The sequence below is a fragment of the Atta colombica genome, unplaced genomic scaffold, assembly GCF_001594045.1.
Source record: "Atta colombica isolate Treedump-2 unplaced genomic scaffold, Acol1.0 scaffold125, whole genome shotgun sequence".
NCBI classification, from domain to species: Eukaryota; Metazoa; Arthropoda; class Insecta; order Hymenoptera; family Formicidae; genus Atta; species Atta colombica.
Genome location: NW_017259212.1, coordinates 976,772 through 984,356, shown reverse-complemented (window position 1 = coordinate 984,356; position 7,585 = coordinate 976,772).

Sequence of the window (7,585 nt, the reverse complement as noted above, 5' to 3'; positions counted from 1 at the left end):
AGGAATTCATATCTTAAGTATAACATACATAACATATTTTATGCAATTTTATTATTTTATTAAAACTATAATTTAATTTACAGAATTTCCATAAAATATTCAAGCTACTATTGTATTGTTCTCTTTGATTGTCAAAATAATTAGAAATAGTTAAAAATTTTATTTTTTATTTAATTTATATTATCACAATGTTTAACAATTGTAAATGTATAAAATATAAAATAATATATGTATAAACCATTACATACTCATAATAGCATGTTGTAAATATCATAACTGCTAACAATAATACGTCGTTTCATCTATATATTAGGTATATAATATAACAAATAAAATTCTCTAAAAAAAGAAATTTTAAATACTTATTTATCGGTTTTTTTTTCATATAAGCCAATCAATTACAAATGCCTAGATTTTTGCATTTGTTACGAAAAGAAAGAATGAAGAATATTAAAAACGCTTGTTCGACATATCGGATCAAAATGTGAATCTTGCAAACGATGAGACGCATATGAATTTAAAATTGATTAAAAATCACGACACGTGGAAATATGAATATAAAAAAGTGATTGAGGTGGAACTTTTAAAACTTTCTATGATCATATGAATATGTGGGTGAAATGGCCCAACGTCGACATTTCTGCAAAATATGGAACTAGATCACATTGGAAAGAGGCAAATGCTCTGGAGTTTACTAAAATTGGATGAGAAAAGTCAAACAGACTATGGAAATAAAACAGAGCATAAGAGATAAAGTGCTACTAAAAAAAGAAGTATTCCAAAGTATATGAGAAGAAATGTACGTCAAACAAAATAAATCTCTCGCCCAAATTATTGTCACTGTCAGAGTATTTTGTCGAAAACACACATTTTATCCAGTAAATTCCTATATGTATTATATATTAATAATTACAATTTATTTTAATGTATAGTTCTAAATTTTATTTTATGTTAAACTTTATTTTATATTTAAAATACATATTATTTTTTATATATCTTATATATTTGATACATTTAGTATAATAAAACATTTTTTAACAACTTTATACCAATAAATTACTTGCATCTTAAGATATTTATTCTATAATGTAAAGAACAAAGTTATAGAATTAAACTTATATTAAGGAATATAATTAATGAAACATTGCTGCATTAAGTATTTTAAAAAATGTGAGATAATTTTCATTTACATTAAAGAGCAAATACATTACTATCTTGTTTATTATCGAATAATATAACATAATCGGCTCACAATAAGACTGTTAGGCTAATTCTACAATGTGCTCTTTGTTTTCTGTTTCTTGCTGTTTGTCTCTATTTGTCTCTTGCCTTTTTGGTCAATAAGACAAGAGAGAAACAGCAAGAAACAGAAAACAAAAAGCACATTGTAGAATTAGGCTTAATATATAATCAGGAATTTAAACATATATTACGATTACAGCAGTCTTCAGCCATCGATTAATTTATTAATAATAATTAATAAATATTAATAGCATCATGGTTATGCTATTAAATATGTTGAAAATTTTAAAGCAATGACATTTACATTAACAAAGTATTGTGCCAAAAATAATGAAAAAAAATTAGATTCTCCTAACTTGCATAATGATTTTTTATAATCAACCGCACTCCATTAACGATTCCAGCAACAAATGGATTTTCCTCTGGTTCCACCGAATTAAATAAATTACAGCATTGTTTCCGCTTTCACAGCGTGACTAAGTAATGACAACCTGAACTAAGAAGCAGTTTAAAGAAAGCAGAATTCCGATCACGTACTTAATTCTAATAACTATCAGCAACAAACATAAAACAAATTATAAGCTATCGTCTAAATGAGCATAGACTGAAATTTCCTTTATTATGATTGCAAATATTATTTGTTTTTTCCAGCTACATAAATTTCCTTTTTTTTTTAATCTTTCTTGATAATTTTAAATTATTAAATATTTTCGAAACATTTTTATAAAAACATATAAAATATGCAAAAAATATACTTTTTTATACGTTTAAGTGTGAAGTAAATATTAAGACTACATATGCATAACTTATTTTTTTAAAGTCAAGCTACGATAATTTTTATTTTTTAGTAAAATTTCTCTATTCTTATAAAAATTAGATGTCGGTTTAAAAAAATATAATATTAAAACAAAATACATTAAATTTATATTCATTATTTACAACTTTTTATAATTAATTAATTTTTTATTTTATTGTAATAATCTTTTTGTAATTAAACTAATTATCTTTCTATGTTTATTTTATACATAGGTATATATGTAATGAATATAAAAAAAATGAATACAAAAATATGTATAATGAATATAAAAATATCCTAATATTATGAAAATTTTGTATGAATATATATGTCATTTTACTTGCGATGAATTTAAATCATCTATCTCAAGTATAAGGTAAAATTTTAATTAATCATGAATAATATGCACGTTTCAGAGAGGTATGCCTGATACCATTATCCATGTATTACACACGTCATCGTCATTCGATTCTCATACTAAAAGCGATTTTCACGCACAAAAGAATTTAACGACTTCGTGAAAATCAAAGCTCGCATTATCCCATGGGAAACTCGTATCTGCGAGAAACAGTATCTGTGTGAAACTCCAGGTATGTTGCATTGAGGAAACAGTTTAAATGGTACTGGGTCGATCGATAAACATTTGATAAAGATACTCCCACTTAGAATGATTGTAAATTTCCGACCAGCCATAAATAATCGCTAGTACCTCGAAAGAATAGTTTATAACGTATAAAAACTGGGCGGGTACTATCGCGAAGTATGGAAGTCGGATAAGACAAATGGACCAACGAGATCTCGCGCGATCGTTATCGATCCTGTAAGATGAAATAAAACGGATTGTGGTGAGAGATTCTGAGTCCATCCTTATCTCAGATAATAAAATATTTCGAGAACCGGGGTTATGCATTGCGTCAAGACAAAACATGTTATCTTTATAAAAAAAATAACAATTCTAAGTGAAATTTATTTTGTTTTAATATTATTTTTTATTTATATTACTAATTTCTCTCTCAAATTCATTTGTTTTACTTTATTATTTTATAAAATGTAAAGTAAGAAATTTTATAATATTTATAAAAATAATGATAATTAATGGAATTATGTAAAGTATAGTAATGCAGTGCGACTTATATGTTTATAGAAAAATCAGAATTATTTTATTAAAAATTTAAATAAAATAAAAATTATATATTTAATTTAATGTATTTCCTTATACGCAATCATTATCATTAAAAAGATAAAGACAAATATTGCTAATGTTTTTAAGAAAAATATTAGTTTTAATATTCCAACATGTTGAGAGCAAAAACATTTACCCTTTCAACAAAAAAGAATTGATTTCTAAGCATTATAGATATATTATTTTAGTTTTTTAAAAATATTATACATATATATTATACATATATATTTGAAAAAATTGGAAACTGTTAATATCTTAGTTCTATATACACACGTGTTTATTTAAAAAAAGATATTTTATATTCATTGCTTCGATTAAAACTCACTGTATTAATATAATCGCGAATAAAATTATTTCAAATGGTTTCAATTACAATCTATATGCGATTCGTCTAAATGATCGATTATTCTCAGATTTTATTACAGTAGCTTACACACAGATAAAGTAAAAATGTGCACAGTTGAGAGAATGTAGTGTAGCAACGAAAACAAATATGTTCACAAATTGCCGTACATAAGTACAAGAACATTCACGAATTTAATAGTCCAGATATAATAACATTTTTTAAATATGTAAATGAATAATTTCTGTAAATGAATAATTTAATGTAAAAGTATAATAGTGCGATTTTTCTGTTTAGTTATTGTTTAGTAAAGAAAGACAAAATTTAATTACTCAGAAAAAATTCACCGCAATTTTTTGTTTAAGAGGCAATAAAATGGATGTAAAAATTTTTGCAACAATAATTTTAATAAATATATTTTCAAGAATTTTACTTTAATTTCAAAAATACGGAAATATAACAGAAAAGTGACAAAAATATTGCTTATAATCCGTCTTCCATTGTAAATATACTTTAATTACTTTATTTATAAATGCAAATATGTGGTGACATTAACTGATAATATTTCGACTATAAATACATTAATCTTATTTGATTAAGTATTTAATCAAATTAGTATTTAAATCAGTAAGTGATTATTTTTCTTAGATCATTATTTTACTGAAGTAGTAATTACTGAAAAATTTTTCTTTTTTATCTTGCGTATTTTTAAAAACATTGTTAAAAATTTATAAATATAAAAATATTGAACAATGTAAATATTTATTTATTCACTATTATACAACACATTTGCCAAATGTTTCAATATTGTGAACTTTTAAAAGATTTAAAACCACTTTTTAACAAAAAAAAAGATAAAGATCTATAATTGTTTCAGTAAAATTCGTTCTAATGTTTGATCTCTTTTTTAGATATGGGTCGCTGTAATCGATTTTATAACTGTGTCTATATGCTTATGCACATAGATTTTGCGTATATGTGCAAAATTATTACATTCAGAATAAATGTATTTGTTGGAGAAAACATAAAACAGAACAATAAATTTTTTCAAAGCTTTTTTACGTTAATTCACACAAAACCATTTTTTAAATCAAACTCTATATTATTCTATAATAATAAATTGATAATATTGAAATATTCTACCATTTTTCATTTCTATGTTAAATATATTTAAAACGTAATGTAACTATCTAATTTCAAAATATAACGATAATTTATTTCAAATTAATATTTAAAATAATATAATGTAAGATATAAGACTTTAAAGAATAAAGTATCATGTTATTTGATCATAGTTATTTAATTCGTGATTGTGTTGTAAAAAAGTTGTAAAACTTTTGGCACTATATAAACAGAAATAGGAAATTCTTTAAATAACAGTCAAGCTACCAAAGCAAAGAGAGTCCTCGTGTACACTGTGAAATAGAAATCGAAAACGTAATTTCAATATTTTTCATGTTATAGACATGGCAAAACGTATTTTGCATCAATAATTTTATTTTGCTTCTTTACTACCAATAAAAGTAAATATTCAAGGAAGTATCATCTCAATAACAACGAATATAAACATTTTCATCATTTGAGTTAAAATAAAATAAATATAACTCGGTATCTAAATACCCATCAAAATTATATCTATCTTAATTTCTGATTTAAAATGAATAAATAAATGAGAAAAAAATTTCTCTTTAACATCATTTCTAACAATAAACAAGAAACCTTTACACCCTAATTATTTCATTAATATATTTATAAATATATTGTGTCTGCAAAAGTTACTGTTATCATCATAAATTTACAAGCGTTAATAACAAATGTTCAGATGCTTATTTTACGCTATTACAACATCGCGATATTACAAAAATGTTTTCATTATAATTACATCAAGCTATATTAATCTTTCAACAAAAATCGATAACATACGTAAAATTTTGCAGATAGAGAATGCCATGAGTAGCACGTTCCTGTATACATATATTATAAACAGTTTTTAGATTCTTGATAATATCGGATAACGTTAATAACAGAAATGCATAATGCGCATATTATAATGATCGGAGTTGGACTACTTGGAATTGAATTCAACTGTAACGAATTTTCCGCAAATGTGCAGAACTAAAGGATTCTCATCAATCAAGATTTTTTGTTTTGAGAAAATTGTTTTTGAAAGCAAGTACGGGTATTGTGTTTACAAATAGTCATCCGTAACTGTCCTTTAAGATCATTAGGATTTATATTGGATTTCTTTAAATAAGCAAATTCAGCCCACACTTATAATTTCATCTCAAATTATCCATTTGTAGACAAAGATATTTTAAACAATTATAATATAAGAATGATTTTCATTTAGTCAACATACATTTGCATGTTTTATTGTGACATTTCTAAGCTTTTCAAATTTTATAATTATAACAAATTATAATTGATTACATATTTATAAATAATTTATAATTTAAATTAGATTCTTCAAAGATAATTAATTAACTTTCATTTTATTATATTTGATTAAGAGTTTTTTTTGCAAAAGAAATTATTTTTTTTATGTGTTATATTATATAGTGAAACGTAACGAGTCAATTAAATATTAAGATTATAGATTACTCAAGATTTGATAATGTTTTTTAATATCCTAAATCATTTATTTAAGAGACGACGCACACGGTTTTGCAGGCTATTTATACAAAACGTAGTTTTCTACTTTAAAGGCACGATACTCTATAAAATTCAGTTATAGCATAACTCTTCTAGAATATTATGCTTCACTGCTGCCGCTACAATATATGTCCCAATATATTTTTAGTATATAACAAAAGTATTTCTGCATTGCTAATAAAAGACAATGTTTTTGCTAGAAAGATAGAAGAATAACATACAGTCGCAAAATAAATTTTTTTTGTTAAATTATGTTATTGCTAATTGCAATCAGCGAAATAAAAATATGATAGAAAATATTATGACATTTTTCTTAACAATAATGTTTATATGCATTATATAACACATGAAATGATTTGTGCAATTGAAGTATTGAAATCTTAATGTTTCATATGTTGTTTGCATATATTGTTTGTAGAATTTATATTGTTTGTGTAAAATGTGTACATTTGAATCCGAGATCGGCTTTAAACATATGTAAATTTAATCCAATTTGATAAGACCCTGTTATGTCTTAAGATAACATAACTCTAAATTCCAATACCAACTACGAGACAAGCTTTTGGTATAAATTCCTTGAACCTCCGATATTCTATTGTAACTTGGAGAATTCTATACTTGTCATCGCTTCACGTACGCGAGTTATCTTTACAATAAATCTGTATATTCAGTTAATATAAGATGTGAGAAATAAGACATTTCTCATATTTGCAGTATCAAAAGCAACTATAATTAACATTATTTTTTAGCAAATTAATTAAAATGCTTTTTGAAAAAAATTGATACGATAATTCTTTATTGTGTAAAAATTTGCATAATAAACTTTTTTTAATTCCGAAGTTAAAAAACATTTTAGAAAAATTAAGTTTTTACACAATAAGATTTTACACAATAAAAAATTCGATATCTGCGAAAAATGATACCAATTTTTTTACTGAGATATATATATGTATATACATTTAACTTTTCGTGAAATGTAACAAAAATATTAATGTCAAAATATTTATGAACATTACAAACTATATACATAATTAATTTAATTTTAAAAATATAAGGTTTATTACTATTTCTAAAAAACAAAATTTTTAATTAGTTATATTAATTAGTTATAATACTTTTCTCGTAATAACAGTTCATAATAATATAAATAAATTTTTATGTTATATTATAATGTATAAATAAAATGGTATATTAATTGAAAATTATAAAAGATACGTCGTCTTAAACTCATATGTATACACATATGTTAAGTAGTGTAAAATTAAGAATAGTTGAGTAACATACGTTCGTATTGCATTCATATTACTCGAAAAGTTACAATATAGAAATCAAATGCTCTAATCGGTTTTAGCATTTCTCGTGTTATCAT